The following is a 23,106-nucleotide window of genomic DNA, read 5'->3' as shown; positions in this document are numbered from 1 at the left end:
CAAGATTTGTTACAAAGCCATAATAAACACTGCTTAAAATGTTGGCAATGGAATAGATAAGTATATAGTGCACAATCCAGACACTGGTAGCAAATCCATTGCAGCATACAAGCAGGCCAATTCACAGACCTGTGGAGGGAGGAGGGATCCAGCCACCTTGTTGGGACAGTTGGTGAACCAAACAAAAGAAGTATTCCCTTGAAACTTGGCATTCTACTCAACAACACATTTTAAACATATTGAGGGATTAATGTATGATGGGAAAAGCAAGACTCCAGACTTAAGAAGAGAAGTTGGAAGAATATCTTTGAAGTTTAAAAACCTAGTAGGAGGCCAGGCATGGTGGAACACACTTGTAATCCCAGCACTCGGGAGGCAGAGGCAGGCAGATTGATGTGAGTTCGAGGCCAACCTGGTCTACAAAGAGAGTTCCAGGACAGCCTTACACAGAGAAACCCTGTCTTGAAAAACAAAAAGAAAACTAAATAAATAAAAATTAAAACCTTGCAAGATATAGCAATAAATTCAGCAGCATTGTTGAACATTATCTGTACATTGGTTAATAGAATGAAATCATGAAAATAAAAAACAAACTACAGATTGGCATGCATGTAAAATGATGACAGATAATGCCTAAATAAATAGCTCCTATAACTCTTCACACAATTATTTTGAAAGTTCTAGAGACACAAATTCTTTAATCTAGGGTGTCTCATCTTCAACCTTTATCCTAGAAAAGACCATATGCTACCACTCATAGGAAGATGTCAAAATAATTGTGTGCTGTTTTGTCAATGAGCTACTTCACAACAGTTAAAACAGCTAAACCAGGAGAACATGTAGTTGAAGGGGAAATGAGCCTTGCAGAGAGCACATACCCTTAATGAAAGTCTTGAAAAATGTGAAACAATATTAGATGCAGTGCATAAACATATATATCACAGAAACATGACACTGCAAGTACTGGTAGTAAACATTTTCAGTGTGGTGCCTACCTTTGGAGATACATGTATATTATTTCTTTATCTGTTTGAATATGGATCTTTACCAAATGCAAAACCTATTTGCATACTTCTAATATTTCTTACTCATGGTTTACAAAATCTATTATTGCAAGTGTCTATAATAGAGTGCTGTGAAGAAGACAAGCTATGATTGAGGGCCTGGGCAAGGCTCTACCACCCTCCTCCAACACCTAGGCAGACCCCTTTAGATGTGACAAGCCCCTGCTTCCCACTGCAGCCTTCCATCCACAACTTAAATTCCTGCTTCTCCTTCGCCCTCTTTGTCTTCAAGTAATGCCAGTCCCTGTGTGGCATGTCCTTTGAACCCTCCTCAGCCACACCCACTCAACCGTGGAGTCTTCTTCATCCAGGTCCAGCCAAAGGAGATTGCAGACAGCCTGCACTGGCTATCTGTGCTTTTCACATGTACACCCCGGCTTCCTGGAATGTTTTGAGACCCATTTTTCAGGCATTTCTGAAACAACCAATGGCATGGCATTAATAAAACATCTCTCTCAGCATGGGCACTTACTGACTGTTCTCATTAACTGAGCCCCTGATGATGTGTGCTGAGTGACTTTCCTTGAATAGCACTTCTTCCTGTGTCACTCTAGCTTTCCCATTTGATATTCTGCCTAAATATCTACAACTCTGTTGAAGAGTGGAGCACAGAATGCTCCGAGTTTCTATTGCCGCCCTTGGAGCTATTTTCTTGTGTTCCTTGCTCACAATACCCAGAGCTAAACTAGCATTTGGTGAAATGATGCTATAAGCATCATCTTTAAGAAGTATCAGCCGCATAACATTCCTCTATTACTGCTAAAGGACGTTTTTGGCTTTTGAGTAAGCTGAATTCTCTGAAAAGTGGCAAGGAAATAGGGACATTTTCAGTACTAGTCATTAAGAGTGGCAAAAGAGAAATTAACCTAAAAGAGCAAAGAATTTAACATACTTTTAAAAAATGTAGTTTCAGTGGTGAAGCTAATTCAAACATTTACATGAAGAAGCTGGAGAGATAGCTAAGAGCACTTGCTGCCCTTGCAGAGGGACCTAAGTTTGGCCCCCAGTACTCACATGGCAGCTCAAAACTATCTATAACTCCAGTTTTAGTTGACCTGGTGCCCTCTTCAGGCCTCTGCCAGCCACATGGCTCACTTAGGTGCAGACAAAATACTCACACACATAAAATAAGAATAATAAAGACCTATTTTCAATGCAGAAAAGAGCATCACCAAAGAGCTGGAACAATTAACTAGTCACATTCTGATGTGTCTATCTCCTCACTCTGACCACAGACTCGCCTCTGTTTTCTGTTCCTCTTCTCATTTGTAGTAAGCCCTATCTCTTGTGTCTCAGATTCTATTTTGATTCCTGATAGAACGAATTGCAATGGTTGGTCCTACTGGACATAATCTTGCCTGAGATCAAGAGCCTGAGTCCCAGGTGGTTGTGAGCCACTGCACGAGTGATAGGACTGGAACCACGGTCCTCTGGAAGAGCGGTGGGTGCTCTTAATGACTGAGCCAAATCTCTAGCCCAGAAACAACATTTGATGTTGAAATTTCAAATTCTGTAAGAGGGAGCTAGGAAAACTGTGTGGGGGTAGTTGAGGGGCTTGGTTTCCTTGATTCTCACCCCTAAATGAAGATTCCCACCTTCTTCCTTAAGCCATCCATGTTCTCTGGCTGCCACCCAAGAAGGCGTGGAGTCCCACGTTCATGGGACAGAATGAAGCAAGCATATTCAGCCAGCCCAGTCCTCTGTCTTTCCCTCAGTCAAAATGGAGTTCCCTAAGCTTCTTTTTAAAAAGCAGCTTTTGTAAGCATGTCAGTGCCCTAGAACCTGCATCCTTATCTTAGGTCACACTGAACCTCGTTTCCCACACATCTCTGCTAACTCACTTGCCCCCGCGAGCCACAAGGTATGAGAAACAAGTATTTGGTGCTTCCTGCTGCGAGTGAACTGCTTCATTAATCTTGGCACCCAAATGAAGTGCTGGGTGGCAACGGCATGTAATGCATTGGAGCAGAAGAGGCACATTCTCCCTAGGCCCTGGGCAGTAAGTTCCTCTGGCAGAGAAAGGCAATAAGGTCTCAGGGGAGGCAGACATCCAAAACACTCCCGGAAGGCTTAGGAAAGTGTTGCTTGCACAATTTGTCCCACTTCTTTGCCATGTGTGCTTAACATGTTGTTGTTGTTGTTGTTGTTGTTGTTGTTGTTTCAGATCTTGATGACTGTCACTAAAGTCTGAAGTGGGGAGAACATGTGTGTACCACAAAGCAGGTAAAATTAGGGCAGAAATGCATGTAGACCCAAGTTGCTACACATGGGCATCATTGTATCATGGCATAAAATCCATGATGTCTCCAGCCTGAGGTATTGTTCCCAAAACTGTTGACAAAATTATTCAAAAATAATGGAATGATATAAATTATAGAAAACATTTCTTGCCCGAAGGGTTTCTACTATTGGCAGGTTTGATAATCGGTCCACAGCACCCTCTGTAATTTCTCTTCTCAGATTAAAGTTGAATTTTCTAATGGAGAAAGAAGTGTTCACTAATCTGGTGAACATGTGGAACAAAAAAGTCAGATTTTTCAGCATATATTATACTGTGTATGATACATATTTAAAAAATGATATCACTATTTGTTTCTGTAGTGTTTTTTTTTTTTTAAAGAAGGCATTACTTGGGAAAGCAGATTGAGAAAGGGATCGGGGAAAGCCAGAAGTAAGGAGTGGCCTTGGATATGACTTGAATATATTGTGTTCATGTATAAAATTATGAGAATTTTTTCAAAAAATTAAGAATAGCTTTGCCCAACATAGGTAGGAATAAAACTGTTTTCATTTTTGGTTTGGGTTTTGTTTTTTTGTTTTTGTTTTTTGTTTTTTGTTTTTTGTTTTTTGTTTTTTTGTTTCTTTTTTAAAGACAGACTCTCATGCAGCTCAGGCTGACCTCTAACTCACAGTGTCATGTAGAATGACTTTGAACTTCTCATGTTGCTTCTTCAAGTGCACAGGTACCAGGGTAGCAACTGTGTGTTAACATACTGGTTTGGGGCAGAGGTGGAAGAACTTCTGAAAATGCATTTTATTTTCCCTCTGAAATATTTAGGAACAAAATATTGGAGCACAAACAGAACTGCATAAGTGCCTCTTTTACTTTTCTCCCGTCACATTTTCTTTCTCCTACTTCATCTGAATCTTTAGAAGCTAAGAGAGGGAACTTCAGGGAATTATTCTTGGCCGTGCTCTGTAATTTCATAAGCCATTCTATATCTGTTTGTTCCTCTCCTTCTGGTGTGATTAATGTCTCTTTCCAGATGAAAGCCCAGAGATGGACAGATTGAAACTCCACCATGGTCCCCGTCAACTACTGACTACAGAGTTGCAGTCAGAAGGAAACAGGGTGGGCTAATCCAGACAATGGGATGTCCATGAAAATCTATGACTTGCCTTCTGGATAGAGATGTTTATAAGAGTGCAGACAGAAGTATTTGAGTCTTAAAGAAAAAAACAACTTAAAAGTAATAGCTGTTGTTGTTTCTTATTTCCTTCAACACATTACACAGCACACAATAGATGCTGGAAGAGGAGGAAAGGAGAGAGAGAGAGAGAAAGAGAGAAAGAGAGAAAGAGAGAGAGAGAGAGAGAGAGAGAGAGAGAGAGAGAAAGGGAGAAAGGGGAGGAGAGAGAGAGAGGGAGAGAGAGATTAGAACTATTAGGATATTTTTTACACTAAAATTTATTTTTAAATGTACAGCTGAAACTAAGCTGAAAAGCTACAACTTAGCTCAGATTTCAAGAGCTACCCAGCATCTCTCCCTCAGAACTTAAGCCAGCTCAAAGCTCAGTGAGAACACTTATGAGGCATGTTCAAGGCCCTGGGTTCAATCCCAGTGCATAATAACAACAACAAAAATCCCACAAAATTCAAAACATGCTCTTGTTATAGAGACAGAGATAACTAAATCAAATCACCCTAACTTAGTATGCTTTGCATGATCCAAGTTCTTACAGAAATATGTTAGTCAGAAAGGACTGGAGATCCTTTACACACAGCTCCACAGATGCCTTGATAGGAGAGATGTGTGTGTGTGTGTCTGTATGTCTGTGTGTGTATGTGCTCAACCCTTTGATACCACCAGATTTTGTTCTCTAAAATAATTGTATGAATTTAAACTTCCTCCTGCCATGTAAAATGTGTTTTCACCTGTCTGCATCTTCCCGGCATGGTGTCTTCATCCAGTGTAATAGGTTTGTAGCTACTGCAAGTTTAATCTGCATTTGGCTCTGTCAGACATCTCTGACTATTATCTTGGCCACTCAGGTTTACTCTTCTGCTCCTTAGTAAATTGTCCTATAACTGTTTCTGATTGTTGTTGTCGTTATATTCTTCCTATTGATTTGTGTAGGTTTCTTATGCATAATGAATACCAGCCCTCTGGTTATTATAGACACTGAAAACACATTTCACATATTGCCTTTTCTGCTTTTTAAAGATGGTTTTCAATATACTTTATATGTTAGTATAATTAAATGCATTTATCTTTGCTTTCATGATCACAGCTGCATCATTTATAATAATAAAAAAGGAAACATCCTAATAGCATATCACTAGAAAAATGGGAAAATGAATCAATTTGGACATATTCAAAACAATAGAAGGCTATGCCACAGCAAATGTATTAGACCACACACATCACTGGAGGAAAATTATATCAACAAAAGTCTGAGCAGGAAACACAAGTAGAAGATACCAAGCCAAGTGATACAAAAAAAACATATATATATATACACACACATACTGTAGAAACATTTAAAGGTATGGGGAAAGGAGACTAAATTTCAAAGTAGATTTGCCATGTAGTTCTTTATTGTTGTTGTTGTTGTTTTTCATTTCATTCTCCTATAGTCAACTTATATAGTACTGTGTAGGCATTACACACACACACACACACACACACACACACACACACACACACACACACCACTGCATTGAGAGTATTTCCTCTAGTATGATTGAAGATGCTAATGCTGAGAGAAACAGTGACAGTGGAGCCCTACACATGAGTTTTAAAGGAGAACAAGGACTCTAGATGGAACCAGGACAGAGGCCACTCCTATCATTTTTATGACCAAGAATCTGGCTCCATTCTTTCTGTGTCTTGACAATCCAAGTAAAGTTGAACTTAAAAATAATAGATTAATGTGTTTTCCAGATACAATTTCAACACGGGAGAGCATTCAGATTGGTGCTGAGAAAGCAGCTATAATTATTAAAAAGATCAGCATCACTAAAGGAAAACTGTTTGAGCTGCACTTGGAAAATAGAAACAAAAACCTCACGCACCCAGAGGCTCTACCTAATGATGACCCAAATTCATGTACAGTAGAAAAACCTAAACTGAAGGAACTACAAGCTCTTCAAGAGCAGCAGCCTAGGATGCATTAACTAGGGTCAGCATACAGAAGCCCAGACACCCCTGGGCCAGCAGCGCCAGGCTGAATCTTGAGCTGGCAGAACTTGGCAAGACAATCCCTATGGTTTCACAAGCATGGAAGATGAAGGATTGGTGGGGTCGTGTGGTCTTGGATCCATGATATCAGAGAACAGCGAAGCCAGAAATGTTTTAACATCTTTGCACGGAGGCTGGAGGAGCCAGTTGTGTGGTACTGTGAAGGCAATGGTGAAGCTGCTGTTGCAATCTCAGAACCATCAAACATGCACTGAGGAAAGCTGCTGTCATGGAATGCAGCCAGTCCAGGAAAGACAGTGTGTGCTGAGGGCAGCAGAGCTGCAGGATGTAGTGTGACTGTTTCTTGCTGTGCCTGGGGTCTTCTATTTTAAATAGGTGTTTACTCTGTGCCATTGTGTTTTGAAAGCATGTAACTTATTTGTAACATTTATAGGAGCTCATAGTTAACAGACTTTGATTTTGACAGTGTTGGAATTTTTGAAGATTGTAAGGACATTTAAAATTGGACTGAACGTACTTTATAACATGGCCATGAACCTATCGGAACAAAGGATGGAGGTAGTTTTCAGTCTCATCTTAATAAGGGTCAGGTTGTGATGGCTAGTGTGAATTGTTAACAGGAGATAGTTCTCCGGGGACACCTGTAGCAAATTATCTTGGTTATGTTAACTGAGGTACGAAGACCTGCCTACCATGGGTGACACTATTCCCTGGTCAAGAGATGCTGGCCTGTATAAAGTAAGCAAACTGAAAAGCATTTATTTATTCTTCTCTACTCCTTGACTGCTTCCTAAATAATCATGTACCATGATTAACTGCTTCTTTTGCTGTGCCAAAGTTATTCAATTTTATGGCAGTGGTTCTCAACCTATGAAACACAACCCCTTTGGAGATCAAATAACCCTTTCACAAGGGTTTCCTAAAGCCATGAGAAAACACAGACATGCACATGACAGTTCATAAGAGTATCAAAATTATAGTTATGAAGTAGCAACAAAAATAATTTTATGGTTGGGGTCATCACAACATGAGGAACTATATTAAGGATTGCAGCATTAGGAAGGTTTAGTACCACTGTTTTATGAAATCTCATTTGTGAAGTGTTGGCTTTATTTCCTGAATGACTGATTCAGTCCTTGTCTATATCTATATTTTTGCTTTCTTATTTTTCATAAAAGTAACATATTTTTATAAAAATATCTTCACATACAAATTATTGTGGCATTTCAGTTATAATTAATTAATAAGAAAGTCTAAACATTGTATTATAGTTGCATATTATTGAAATTCCAGAAAGCATTTAAATAAGCAATACATGTCATTATTCATTTGGCATAGACAGAACAAATATTAATGAAACGGGGCCCTGAAAAAGTGTGTGCTACTTGGTCTTGAATCTTAGGAAAGAGTGTTGCAGAATATTTGATTACACTGTGAACCCAAAGGCTGTGTTGTTTAATGGAAAAACTTTGTTCCTAGTTGTGGTGTGGCTTAGCCCTTTATTACAAGACAGGATTAAATAAAGACAACCATAGATCAAGAGGCAGAGTAAGCAACCAAGGAGTAAACATAGAGGAAAAACCATAAAGAGTAAGAGGAAGTCAGGAGGGTGGAGAGACACACCAGAAGTAGGAGAGAGGGACACTGAGTTTGAGGTTTGGTTTTGTTTTGAGATCGTGTGGGTAAGGAGCATTCCTCTTTCCTTTTGAGATATCAGCTGAGTAGGCAGGGCAGCTGGGTGCTTTCTCTGTTTGAGCTAAGAGGCTTTTACCTCATCATCTTTATTGGTAAAATCAAACATTTGAGATTTTGTTAAAAAACAACATTTGGTGCTCCAACTTGTGGTGCAACCACAAAAACAGAGAAATCATGCCAGCTATGGACAAACTGAGAATCCATCAGATTTGGTAAGTCATCTTGGAAGTTCTCAACGAAAGTATTAAGGTTGGGAAATACCATAATACAAGGTGTTAAGACCCTATATAGTGCTGCTTTAGATGACTTAAAAATAGAAGCAGAAAAATAAAAATCTAAGTAACTTAACTGAAATTGGCTCAATATCTATTATTATTTTTTATTAGGTTTCATATTTTGGCCTCAATAGAAATAGTGAATTTCTGTATACTCTGAAAGAAAAAAAGCTTTAAAGATACAGAAAAAAGAAAAATACGAGAAGCAGACTGATAAAATACAAGCTTTAAAAGAAAAATTAGAAAGACTTATAAACAAAATGAGAAAAATACCCAGACACAGGAAGAGAAATTTAGATAAGGACCTACCATACCACTGCATAATGAAACTGAGGAGGGGTAGCCCAACTTTGTTAGAAAAGGAACCTTAGTTTATCCAGTTACTATACAGGATCTACCAGGGGATAGTAGGCAGCCCCACTGTTATGAGAAAGTTAAATGAAATAATATTGACATATTGTATTTGAGGAAATTGAAGGAAGTGATCATTTCCTATGGTATGCATTCACCCTAAATGAAGCAGATATTAAATTTATGGGCAACTCAGAACAGAATTATCCCCAAGACTGGAAAGACTTGGCAACAGCAATATTGGAAGCTTGTCCTCAACTGAAATGGCAAATCTGGTGGAAAAACTCAAGTAGGGCCTAGAACAATGACATTAAGCTACAGATACTATTATTTCCACGGATCAGTTACTAGGTGAAGGTCAATAAGCTGAGTTACAAACGTAGCTTGAATTTGATAGCCACACATTGGTGCTATGTGGTTTAGCAGCTTTAAATGCTTGGGACAAGGTTGAGGAAGCAGGAAAGAGGTCTGAGTCATTTACTAAATTTGACAAGGCCGTAAGAAGCCTTCACTGATATTTTTTGCAAAGATTGACTTCAACTGTAAACAGAATACCATCAGATTCAGAAGTCAGACAAATTTTAACTGAGAATGCAAAGGGGCGATCATTCATTACAGGTAAAATCAACACCAATAGAAGGATGGATTATAAATACAGCTGATACTGGATCACACATTTATGATGCTGCTTTGACAGGAGAAATACTCTCTAAAAGTTTTAAGAAAAATCAAAACATCAGATGTTTTCATTGTGCTAAGTCAAGTCATTTGGAAAGAGATTGTAAGCAATCTTTTTTTCTCAAAACATCTCAAAACAAAACAAAAAAATTGTTCCTAGAAACAATTTTTTTTAGAGATAATCTCAAAAGAAGTGTCCAGCCATCTGGAGTATGCAGAAGATGTGGCAAAGGCCAGCTTTGGATAACGAATGCAGATCAACAAGGGCCAGGCAAGGTAACCCTTTGCCATCTGGGAAAACCCAGTGGGACTTCCCACAAGCCCCATATTAAACTTGATTCAATTATTCCATGTCAGAATCAGAGAAACTTATCCACAAATAAATTAATGGATTTAATGTCTGTTGTTAAAAACAACACTATTCTGGATGTAATCAAAGACAGAACACCTTCAGTTGATAAAACAAACAATTCAGGAGAGACCTTTGGCAAACTGCTATGAACTATCAGAGACCAAAGTGAAAAATACAAATAAATGGCATTGAGATTGATGGTTTAGTAGACACTGAAGCAGATTTAACAATAATTTCACAAAATCTTGGCATACAGATTGACCTCTTTGGGAAGTAAATATTCAGCTTCTCAGTATTTTAACTTTATCTCAGATAAAGCAAAGTGCAAGATGGGTCAAGTGTATAGAGCAAGAAGGACAAATAGGAAAATGTAAGCCATTTGTGGCTAATACAACCATGACCTTATGGCGATGTGATTAGTTTCAGCGATTGAAAACACAGATTAACATTTCTCTAATCTCAGAAACAGTCCATAAAATCAAGAATGCTTCTGAAAAAAAATATTAAAAGACATTATCAAGAGCAGTTGCAAACTAATTGTAAATAAACAGGATACAATGGTTGTTGGTCTTTCAAATGTACCAACCACCCTACCTTTAAAATGGCTACCTGACAAGACTGTATGGGTGGGATGATGGCCCTATAACAAAAGAAAACTTACAGGTACTAGAACAGCTGGTACAGAAGCAGCTAAATGCTGAGCACATTGAGGAATCTACCAGCCCACAGAATTCCCTGTGCTTGTTATTTAAAGAAAGAAATGAAGAAAGAAAGAAAGGAAGGAAGGAAGAAATCAGGAAAACAGAAAATCTTAACAAAGGCTATTTACAACCTGGAATCCTGTTGTCTTCCTTATTACATAAGTCATGGCCTTTGATAGTAATTGATTTAAAAGCTTGCTTTTTCACAATCCCTTGGCATAAGCATGATAGGGAAATATTTGTTTTCTTAGTACCTAGTTATAATAGTTGTCCAATAAAGAGATTATCATTGGGAAATCTTACCACAAGAAATGTTAAACACTCATGCGTTGTGCCAATATTTTGTATAACAGTCATTAGAAATAATTTATGTCCCCGTCCCGCGGGTTTAGTTATTCGGGTTCTCGAAGGGGGTCGCGGCCTGTAAATAAGAATAGGGCGGGAGAGAAGACACGACTCCTGAAAGGTTGTCTTATCAAGAGTCATTTACTGAAAGCAGGTGTATGATTTTTAAAGTGTGCTTCAGGAAGGGCGGGGGAAGGAGGGAGAGCAGTGGGAAAGTACAGAATCTTCTGGGGTAGGAACCCCTGGGACAATGTATGGGGCGGGGGGAGGAGACAGGTGGCCCCACGGTCCTCTCCCAGAGACCACAGCACATCAGATGTGCATGTACCGTGACTCCTGTGAAAGGCTACAAAGCCACGGTACACTGAGTGTTCCTTTTCTCAGGGCCAAGTTCCCTCTCCTGGGGCCAAGCACGACGTTTGCGGTTTGTCCATTGCCAGGCAAAATGTTTGATAAGTTCTTTCTGTATAGGCTGGCTGGAAAGGGTCAGCTGGAGTTCAACGCAACCAGGGTCTCTCAGCTCAGCCAGGGTCTCTCGGCTCCCAACAAATTTATACACAGCTTCCTCAATCTATAACTTACCATTATATGAATGGTATTAAATCTATAATTACCATTATTTTACTGCCTGGTTCAGATGAAGATACCTTAGAAAAAATGTTTGATGAAGGAAAGAGAATTTTATCTTGCTGGGGAATTACAAATTGTTGCTGGAAAAAATACAAAGAGGAGATTCTATAATTATCTGGGATATAAGATAGGTTCACAGAAATTACAAATTAGGAGATATCAATTACAAACTGTCAATGATTTTCAAAATTTGCTGTGAGATAAACTATCTATGATTCACAATTGGATTAACTATTCAAGAGCTAAGTAATTTATTTCAAACTTTACAAGATGGTAGGACTTAAATAGATCAAGAAAATTTTCAGCTGAGGCTGATAAACAGCTGGCTTTGGTGGAAAAGAAATCAAAGGATGCACATGTGGACTGTTTGGATCCAAAGCTAGATTGTATTTCACTTCTTTTGTGCTCTACTCACTCTCCAACAGAAAGTCTCATGTAGAGAGAAGATAATATTTTAGAATGGATATTTTAGCACACAAACAGAATTTAAAAAAATTAAAGACCCATGTAGAAAAGTTTTCTGAGTTGATTCTGAAAGGAAAAATGAGATGTCATCAACTAACAGAAATAGACCCAGCAGAAATTGTGGTACCATTTACTAACACTGAAATTGCCCCATTATGGGCAGAAAATGAACATTAGCAAAGAGCTTGAAGTAATTTTGGAGAGAGATAAATAACAAATATCTCAAAAGCAAGAGATTTCAGTTTATAAAAAAAAACTAGTTGGATTCTCCCTCATATAGTAAAAACAAACAAACAAACAAACAAACAAACACCAATTTCTGGAGCCCCTATATTCTATACTGATGCAAATAAAGCAGGAAAGGCAGATTATAAGTCAGACAAAATAAGTGCCTCAAAGCCTTATGATTTAGTTCAAAAATCAGAGCTGTATGTCATATTTATGTATTATTTGATTTTCTGGGACCGCTTAATATGGTTACTGACTGCCAATATGCAGAGAGTTGTTTTATATATTGAGGCCACTCAACTTATTTTAGATAATTCAGGATTAACCTTAGTATTTATTCAACTACAACAAGTAGTCAGAAATAGAAATCATCCATTGTATATAACACTTATCAGACCACATACGGGTCTACCAGGTCCTCTAGCACAAGATAGAGAAACTGATCAGGAATTAATAGGAAATGTCTTAGAAGCCTCAGATTTTCATAAGAAACACTGTACTAACAAAAAAGGTTTGAGGAAAGATTTTTTTCTGTCACTTGGCAACAAGCCCAGGAAATTATAAGGCAATATCCTGCTTGTTCTTTGAATAACCGAATTCCATTACCTATAGGAAGTAACCCAAAAGGCACACAAAGAAATGACATTTGGCAAGTGGACCTGTTTCATTTTGCATAGTTTGGAAAATTAAAGTATGTGCACCATACCATAGATATATATTCAGGATTTTAATGGGCAATTGCTTTAAGGTCTGAAAAGGTTGATTCTACAATTATATATTTATTTGAAGTTATGGTTATTATGGGAATACCTGTACAAATTAAGACTGGCAATGCTCCAGCATATGTCTCTAATAAAATGACACAGTTTTTGTATATTACAACCTAAAGCATATTATAGATATACCACACAGTCCTACAGGATAAACAGTTATAGAAAGATCTAATCACACTTTAAAACATATGCTTAATAAACAGACAGGAGTAATAAAGACCCTCAGAAATAGAATACACAGTTCTTATTAAGTTTATTTTTTGAATGCTAATGAGAAAGAAACAACAGCTGCAGATACATTGGATAGTAGAAAAAAACTGCTGAATTAAATCAGTCTGTATATTTTAAAGATGTGTTGACCTCAGAATGGAAACCAGTATATGTCTTGCATTGGGGAAAATGTTTTGCCTCTGTTTTCACAAGAGAAGAAAAGCTTTGGATAGCATCAAAATTGATACAGATTAGGTTTAAAGAGGAGAACTTAGGAAACTAAAGTATGTGCACCATACCATAGATTAGACAGATAGGTAGATAGATAGATAGATAGATTTCAATAGATAACTGCTTGAAGTTCTGAAAAGGCTGATTCTATAATTATACATTTATTAGAAGTTATAGATATTATGTGGATACATGTACAAATTAAGACTGAATAAAGAAAGGCAACAGCTTGGCCATTCAGTCCAAACTATTCATAAAGTCTAGCAAAGCCAGCATGGTCTTGCATGCCTGTGATCCCAGCATTCAGGGAGGCAGAGGCAAGTGGCCAGCCTGGTCTACAAAGTGAGTACAGGACACCCAAGGCTACTCAGAGAAACCCTGTCTCTTAAAAACAAACAAACAAACAAAAAATGACAACATTTTGCCCTAGGAAAAATATAACCTGACCAAAACACAGAGAGAGAGAGACAGAGGGGGGAGGGAGGGAGGGGGAGAGAGACAGGCAGGCAGAGACAGAGAGACAGAGAGTTGGGGCAAGATTTTGCTTTTATCTTTCCAGGAGAATAAAAGCATCCAACTAAGGAATTTGGAGACCATTTGACAAGTGAAATATCTGAAGAAAATGGACAGATCATCAAGACAATATGTCCTAAGAAAAATAATAATAAATAATAAATTGGCCAAGCTTGTCTCTGTTGCTTTTTACAGACATAAGTGGCAAATGGTTTTTACGTGGTCTCAATTCAGTTCAAAATTAAAGCCGGCTTTATGGTTGGAGTATGGTTCTCTCCTTCTTTAAACTCATGAATGCATGTTAAAGGAAAATGCAAAAATCTGTCTTGTCGGCAGCCATTTGTAAAAGCTCTCTGTCCATGTGCATTACTCTTGTGCTCTCTGCTTCAGTGTAAGAATCACATAGATTGCTGAGACCGTGATTAAGCAAGACATTCTGCCAAGTACAGACCCAAGATCTTCAAACTATCAGAAAAAGTACACTATGGCCTTAAAGACAAGAGTGGATTGAGATTACACTGCTTTTCCCATGAGAATGTCCACATTAGCTCCTGAGAGTGGCCTTCGGCTTTGTTTTCCCATTCCTGAGATGGGTATAAATTGAACTGGTGAATACAGCTGAGGTGTTATGTGGTATTGACTTCAGGCCCTCTAGAGTCTATCCTGTGTTTCCAACTATTTCTTGCCTCAGTTTCTTACTTCTGTTCTTTTGTTTCTCAGCCTCACTCCCTGGTCTAGGACCCGTTCAATATTGTCCAGAGCGGGCTCTGGCACTGTCTCATATCAGAAGAGGCCCCTGGTAGGGACATAGCAAAACAAAGAATAAGAGACAATTCTATCTCATAATATTTTGGTTTTCATTTGACTCTTTAAAACTTTTCTGAAGGTATAAATATTATTTCAAAATCTATAAGATTATTATGTATATAGAAACTTTCTGTCACGATACTAGTAGTCATATGGAGTACTAACTAATTCTAGAAATAAGCTTTATCTAGCTTCCTGTATATGTTTTCAGATTTGAGTCTCAAGCAGGTAACTAGGAACAAAGTTTATATACCTCAGATGTGCTTAATTGATAATGGTCCTCCAGCCTTTCTGAGATCTGCTGAATATTCATTTTAAATGTTTAAGTTTTCTACAATAAACCATGATCATTCCTAACAGTAACCTTTGTGGTCTCCAAGAAGATGATGGGTCCCTGCAATGAAGAATCCTCTTTGATTGTGGTAATTCTAACCACTGGGAAAAAACTTCCCCATGGCTCTTCTGCTATCAGGTTTTGCACAAACAATGGGCACCTTTAGATTGTGTGGTGTGTTTTACCTACCCAGGATTACCACCAAGGTGACAAACACCGCCCAAAGGCCACCTTCAGACTAAAAACTTCTCAGGACATTCAAATTGCTTATGAGACTGACACAAATATTTCACAGAACTTTGAACTCAAAAATACTTAATCCCAAGACTGCTAAGTAAAACAAATCTGGACATTGTGGAAGGCTTGGCAGAAATAGCTTCATTATTGTAAATAGTTTTACTGTATTAGGGTTAAAACCTTTCTTTTTTATTTAGACAAAAAAAGGGGGAATGTTGCAGGATATTGGTTATGCTGTGAACCCCAAGATTGTTTTGATTACTGTACAAACCTGTTTCTAGTTGTAGTGTGGCTCAGCCTTAGCACACACATTTAATTCAAGAGCTTTGTGCTTGAATATTATAAGCAGTATTAAATAAAGTTAACCCTAGGTCAAGAACCAGAGCAAGTAACCACTTGGCATGTAGTGAATTTAGAGAAAAACCATAGAGAGTCAAAGGAAGTCAGGAGAACAGATAGAGAGACTCACAGGAAGAAGAAGGAAAGGACATTGAGTTTGAAGGGATTTTTAAGATGGTGTAGGGAAGGAGAATTCCTTTTTACTTTTGGGACATCAGCTGAGGAGGAAGGTCAGCCGGTGCTTTCTTTTTCTCTCTGAGCTAGCAGGCTTTTACCTCAATATCTAACTCCTGAATATTCATTAGTAAAATTGAACATTTGATATTTTGTTTAAAAAAAACCAGAAGAGAGAAAGCCTTAAATACAGCCATCAGTGACCACAGGTTCACTGTGGTCTTTATGAATAGTTAGTCTTTATTGGAACTGTTAAATCAAGTTGACAGTTTCACTTTGTAAGGAAGCTGATGTTGCATTTCTTTTGTTCCTTGAGAACTGTCACTCAAGGTAGTCACATCATACCTATTCATTCCAAAAGGCAGCAGAGATGGGAGTTTAAGCTTCTGCACAAAGCGAACCACTTGGAGTTTATAAAAAGCTGTCCAACATTGCTCTGTAAATGATACCAGAAAATAAAAAAAAGTAATTTCCTTGAAACATAAAATTTTGATCCCATATGAAATTGAGATAAGAACTCATGATTTAAAGTCAACATCCTGGTTACAGGGCAGCTATCTCCCAAGTGTGTGCCACCAATTCTCACTTCTTTGTTATTATCAAAGGCTCTTCTTGCCAGTCTCACTACCTTCCAGTCATAAGAAGGCATCAAAGTCATTGCTGGTTCAACTTCAGAAGAATTTCAAAACAGGAGAACATGAAGAACCTCATTATACCAAACTCTAATGAAAAACAGCATTAGGAAAAAAGAAATTTGTTCCCATATTCTATATGCTGAAATAATAAGCTCATTGAATACAGCAGTAGCTCTGGTGTCTATGTCTCTGATGAGCCATTAGTCCGTTCTGAGCCATGAGGAAGAAGCTTGGAGTTGGCATTGATAGAAGGAACTCCTAAGAGGATATCTCCTGTGAGTAGAACTGAGATCATTGCCATCATTGGTGCTGTGTTATCTTTATAGATACCAAATGATCCTAATAATATAAATAGCCATGTGGCTTTTTTTGTCAAGTGTAAGACATAGATGCTTCATAAGAAGGAAATGAAGGGTGTGGTTTTCCTAATTTCTTCCTCTGCAAGCTTGTCATTTGTGTAAAGGAAGGCTACAGACTTTTTTGAGTTAATTTTGTATCCAGCCAGTTTGCTGAAGGTGTTTATCAGCTTTAGGAGTTCTCTGGTGGAATTTTGAGGGTCACTTATGTACACTATCATATCATCTGCAAATAGGGATAATTTGACTTCCTCCTTTCCCATTTGGATACCCTTGATCTCCTTTTGTTGTCTTATTGCTCTGGCTAGAACTTCGAGTACTATATTGAAGAGATATGGAGAGAGTGGGCAGCCTGGCTTTGTTCCCAATTTTAGAGGAATTTCCTTGTGTATCTCACCATTTACTTTGATTTTGGCTATTGGCTTGCTGTATATAGCCTTTACCCAGATCTAGCCAATGGTCAGAATATTCTTCACAGTTGAGTGGAGAGTGTGATATGACTTTCTCACGTACTATGGTGCCTCACATTTGACCATGTCCCCTGGAGGGGAAGACCTGGTGGCACTCAGAGGAAGGACAGCAGGTAGCCAAGAAGAGACTTGATACCCTATGAGAATATATAGGGGGAGGTAATCCCCCTCAAGAACAGTCATAGGGGAGGGGAATAATGGGAAAATGGGGGGGGGGATAAACATTGAGATGTAACAAGAATAAATTAATAAAAAAAAAGAAAAAAAAAAGAAAGAAATGAAAAAATTCTGCCGATAGCTTGTTGAAAAGAGATGCACAAAATTACAGAGGTTAGTTGGACGGGCTAAAATATTTTGGCACCATAACCTTTGTGTTTCCACTGTCAGGGCAAAAACAGTGCTAGAAGCATTCATGGTCTTTGTATTAAGAACAGTCCAAATGCCACTGCTGTTGCTTGTGCTTTGGACAGAATCACTGCTATCAAATGCAAGACATTGATCTTGAACCCTGGAGTTAGTCGGCAGTTTTATAGTATTCATCCTGATTTATGAAGATAAAAATCTTCGATATTCAATGCTGCTTCCTTGCACAGCCCAGAAACAGACCTATCTGGAGTGGTGATGGAATGAAAAAAAAAAAAGACAAACATAGAAAGACACATAGACACAGAAAAAGCTGGCATTAGATAGATTGGGCTATTTGATGGAGAAGGTTAGAGTATTTATTAGAGAAAATTGAATAGCAGAATGGAGGCAGTGCATTGTCACAGCTGAACAAGGAGACAGGGTGAGTACATACAGATTTATAGGAGGCAGGGTTAGTACACACAGATACACAAGGAGGCAGGGTCTAGAGAAAATGGTAGGATGCAAGGACGCAAGTTTGGCTAATCTTAGTAGGAGTATTCTCTGTAGGGGAGCAGTGTTCAGGATGTAAATGTCAGGGGTATGGAGCTAAGTGGATATTTCCTGCACATGCTATCAACATGCATACCTTCTGAGCCTCACCCTGAGGGGAAACTGCCATGTTTCCATAGGTCTAAGGCTAGGGTCCTTGACGTGGCCATATGAGGATGTGGACTCCTCATAGTCCAGTCGTTAGGTACGGGTATCTTCTCAAGTGGAGAAATGTTCCTGAACCAGCGAAAAAAGCAATTCAGAATCAGGCCTGTGGTGGTAAGAATGAGAGCAGCACACACAGACTTATATATTTGAAAACTTGGTCCCCAGTTGGTGGCTGTGTGAAAATGATTAGAAGATGTGGTTTTGTTGGAGGAGGTATGTCACTGGGGTGGGTTTCAGGCTTCAAAAGCCTCTTGCCATTCTCAGTGTATTTTCTCTGCTTGCAGGTCAGAATATGAGCTCTCAGCTGCTGCTCCACTACCATGCCAGCCACTGCCCTGCTCCTGGCCATGACAGTGATGGGCTCCTGTCCTTATGGCACTCAAAACCCCAAATAAGTCCTTTCTATATGTTTTCTTGATTATGGTATTTAATCACAGCAATAGAAACCCTAACTGAGACAAGGCTTAAGGCCAAAATAATAAGAGTCTTAGGGATGAGAAGATATCTATTTTGCTTTCTCTGATACATAAAAAATATTTATGTGTATGGGTGTTTTTGCCTGAATGTATGTCTCTACACAATGGGTAGGTACGAGCATAGGCCACTAGAGTGTGTTGGAGTCCCTGTAACTGGTGTTGCATACAGTTATAAGTCACCATGTGGGTATCAGGAATACAAATATCTGGAAGAGAAGCCAATGCTCTTAAACACTAAACCGTCTCTCCAGCCTCCTCCTCGGTTACTTTTAAATATACTAAACACATGCCCTCAGCATCCAGAACAACCCTGTAGGTTATTTTTCTCACCAGCTCATTCCCATGTTGATCACTGAATGTTGGTGTGTTTGTGGTATTATGTACTCTGTGGAGAAAGCTCTTTATTATATTAATGAAGACAAATACTAAGTCTATGCCCATTTCGGTAGCTCTGTCCATATACCCCAATCAGAACCTTTTTCAGGACTTCCTCAATAATGAGAAGCTAAACTACAAACAACTGTGGGAAAGAATAAGCCTTGTCACAGGTGGGAGCAGTCTTGGCAGGCTTTTCCCTTGGGGCACCCCATGAATACCTTGTGACAGACTGAGTGGAGCCATCCTGGGTCTGGAATTCAGGAAGCAGACCTGGGAACTCCACCTGGACTATTGTCTTTCTAATGGACCCTCACCGGGAGAAGGAGACAGTCCACGTGACTCGGGCAGTTGGGGAAGAGAGAATAACAAAGTCAGGGCAGAGTCACGGACCAGCTGGACCAGCACGCAGGCCAGAGAGACACCTAAGGACACGTCCTGTGGAACGGCTACCGGAAGGTTCACTCTTTTGTCCCTTTAACCTTTTTCCTTCTTGTATAAGCTAGTTGGGTTGAATAATAAAGTTTAATTGCTAAGAAACAGAGTCAACAAACAACATCAACATTGAGGAAGCTGTGGCCTGTTGTACAAAGGTCCAGGCCAAGTCTGAGAGAGATGGCCCATCCATGCCCTTCTGCTCTTACTAATCTTTGCTATTTTAACTACTGGTGTTATCATTATGGCAAGTAACCATAGACTGTGATTATCTTTTTTCAAAAAAAATCACTGGTATGTTCACTTGGATTTATGGAGCTGAGTACGCATAATCAAGAATCTCTATACTCAGGCAATTTTGAGCTCCCAAAAGTTCTTCAGAAAAAGAAACACTTGTGCCATTTGCAAGTACCTCAGTGTGACTGCAGAATATAAGAGAACAATATTACGATAAGAAGCATTTAAGTATTTGAGGAGGAGATTGGATATATGGTTCCAAGAAGCAGATCAATATAATGCTGAAGATGAGATGCAGAGATAAATTCTTTCTGATTTATTTATTTATATTTGTGTATGTATGTGTGCTTCCATGTATTTATGTGCATAACACAAAAAAAGGATGTTGGATCTTCTGGAACTAGAGTTATAGCAAGTTGTGAACTGCCTGATGTGGGTGTTGGGAGCCAAACCCAGGTTTTATGAAAGAGCAGCAAGCACTCTTAACCACTGAGCTCTCTCCAGCACCATGGGTTAGTTCCTAAGATCCACTCAAACTGTTTGCATCCATCTTGAAGACCAAAGCAGAAGCTGAAGACTATCAAGGCCAGGTCAAGGTTGATAGCAAGCAGAGGATTCTTGTCTTATTCAATGAAATGAAAGGCTAGCTAGGTAAAAATTAATCAGACACACATACATACACATACAGAGATGGGTAGATAGATAGATAGATAGATAGATAGATAGATAGATAGATAGATAGATAGATGGTAGAGACAGACTGAGCATCCTACAGTTGTCCTGAAGATGGAGCCTCACATTTATACAGTACGGATAGTTCCAGTTTATTTAAAACATCCTTAGTTTAAGTCTGTCAGCCTGAGATAAATATTAAAAACTTTCCTTTCATTTCAATATTCCAACCTTACAGCCTAAGTTGCATGATCATCTTGACTTGCTATAGGACATGTTGGTTAAGCCAGAGCAGAGAATATATTCTGCATAACAGCAAACTTTGTAGAACTGAAATTTTCAGTGCAAAAGTATAATGGGAGTTTTTTCTTTAATCTGAATTTCAGTATAAATACATGAGTGGGCATTCTGAATAGCTGAATGTGGGAACACAGAAAAGGTAAATATACTGAGTTTGATGGTTCTAAAAACATGTAGAAAATGCAATGTATGCCCTGAAAAAGAATGTTCTTTAAGAATAGGTGACAAATCTAGTAGAAATATTTTATAACAAACTTTTTAAGGGACAGAAAATAACTGAGTGGAATACAGCATACTGCTAAAAGCAGTTATCCTTGTAGAGCGCGGTGAGAAGTGTTTGGTTGGCGTTTTGCTTTCCCATTGTCCTACTTAAGTAACCACACATTGCTTTTATAATAATAAAAAAGTGTTTGAAAATGCTCAGATTGACTCACAAGGAAGCAAATAAGGTGAATCATAAAAGCTGAAAATATAAGGAGAACCAAAGTTATACCAAAAAAAAAAAAAAAAAAAAAAGCAAACAAAAACAAAACCGAAGATCTGAGCCTCCAATAGCACAAGTGCCGGCCACAGAGACATCACAAAGATGGGTAAGTCCTAGTGCAAATGGCTACAAATTACAAAAAGTGGTAAGACATCCTATCTTCCCAAATAACAGAGCAATCTTCCAAGCTCAGCAAGAGTAGTAAACACTTACATAACATCGCATTGGTTCCCAAGTACGCAGGCCATGTTAATAAAAATGGAGCATATGTAACTCACAGAGAAAACTAAGTCTCAACAAATCTATCCCAAATCGCAAGCCAGTAAGCCATATATTCACACTAGAGACATGAAGACCCTCCACTTGGAAATATAGCCTTGTAATGTCATACAATTCTTTGATCAAAGTAGAAATACACACTTGACATTTCAGAACGTTTAAGAAATATTGGTAAATAGTCTACTTATTAGAATCTATTACATACAATTAAGGCACTGATTACAGTAAAATTAATTAATTAAAATCCTCTCATTTAAATATCCTGCCTTAAAAAAACAGAAAATGAATAAAGCATCCACCTCAAAGGGCATCAGGAAGAAGTTAATACGAGTAATTTACTAGTTCTTGCCTGTTTCTTCTGGCCAAGAGCATGGGGCTCTGGCCTCTGGCTTCTGCCACTTGCCTCATGTTATGGCTGGAAACAGCAAGCTATGCTCCTGCCTCAGCCCAAGAAAGCCAGACCAGCTCCTGATAGGAAACTGGAGGACATGGCAGGCTTCCCCTTCCTGTCAAAGGGAGAAGGACAGAAGCAACTGAACATGTTGATGAAGTACAAAAGGAAATAGACTCAGTGAACAAGCCATTAAGAAAAATTTGAAAGTAGAACAAAAATCTAACAAATTCCACCAACCATTTTTTTTTTTTTCAAAAGAGGTCGGAATTGATGGCCAAAATTCCAATTTTTGGGGTACCATCCACAAGTGTCTGCACTGCCTAGGGAAGAAGATGAAGAGGCTCCCCAGTATTTGCCCAAAGTTGAAGTTAACAGAATTTGAAGATGTTCTATCGGGTTACAGAGTAGATTTTTATTTTGATGAAAACCTTTATTTGGAAAATAAAGTTCTCTCCAAAAACTGTCATCTGAATGGAAATGGTGACCCATCTTCAAAGTCCATGGAAATCTGAAAAGGATTTCACACAACGCTCAAGGCAAACACAGAATAAGCCCAGCAGGAAGAGCTAGGGAGTGCTTTACCTGGCTCGCTGACCTTCTGATGCAGGTGCAATGTTTGGAGAGGGCATCAGAGAGGACATTTGGCCACATCTCTTGCAGCGCTACTTGGATCCTGACATGGATGACGAGGGAGTAGCGGAAGATGATGATAAAGGAGAAAAGGGATTGGAAGATGCTGATGCTGAAGAGGCTGCAGATGAAGGCGAAAAAGAAGCTGATGATGAAGGGGAAGGAGAGGAGGATGATTAGCTCTTTTTCATTTTCTTTCTTTTTTTTTTTTAATTTTCTCCAATCTCTGGGAGGAAGTTGCAGTCATACCCTGACTCCCTGTCCCTTCTTGAGCCCAGTGATTCTGTTTTTGAGGTGTTTCTTCTCAACACCGTGGTTCTCAATCTACTTTGGGGGAATACCTTGAGCAAAATAAAATTGGAAAAGAATCTCCATTCTTTTATTCCAAAGTCAGCTTTCTCCCTTTTTGTCACAAAACTGTGGATTCAAGGCCACCACCATTCTCTGTGGAGAGAGAGAGAGAGAGAGAGAGA

General features: G+C 38.7%; 1 pseudogene; it reads left to right on the top strand.

Moving 5' to 3' along the window:
* The first annotated feature begins 21,891 nt into the window (after positions 1-21,891).
* On the top strand, positions 21,892-22,807 carry LOC127194123 (protein SET-like; annotated as a pseudogene).
* Positions 22,808-23,106: the final 299 nt, after the last annotated feature.

Source organism: Acomys russatus, chromosome 10 (genome assembly GCF_903995435.1).
Source record: "Acomys russatus chromosome 10, mAcoRus1.1, whole genome shotgun sequence".
Classification (NCBI taxonomy): domain Eukaryota; kingdom Metazoa; phylum Chordata; class Mammalia; order Rodentia; family Muridae; genus Acomys; species Acomys russatus.
Note: the sequence above shows the minus strand (reverse complement) of the source record. Positions and strands in the feature narration are given on the sequence as shown.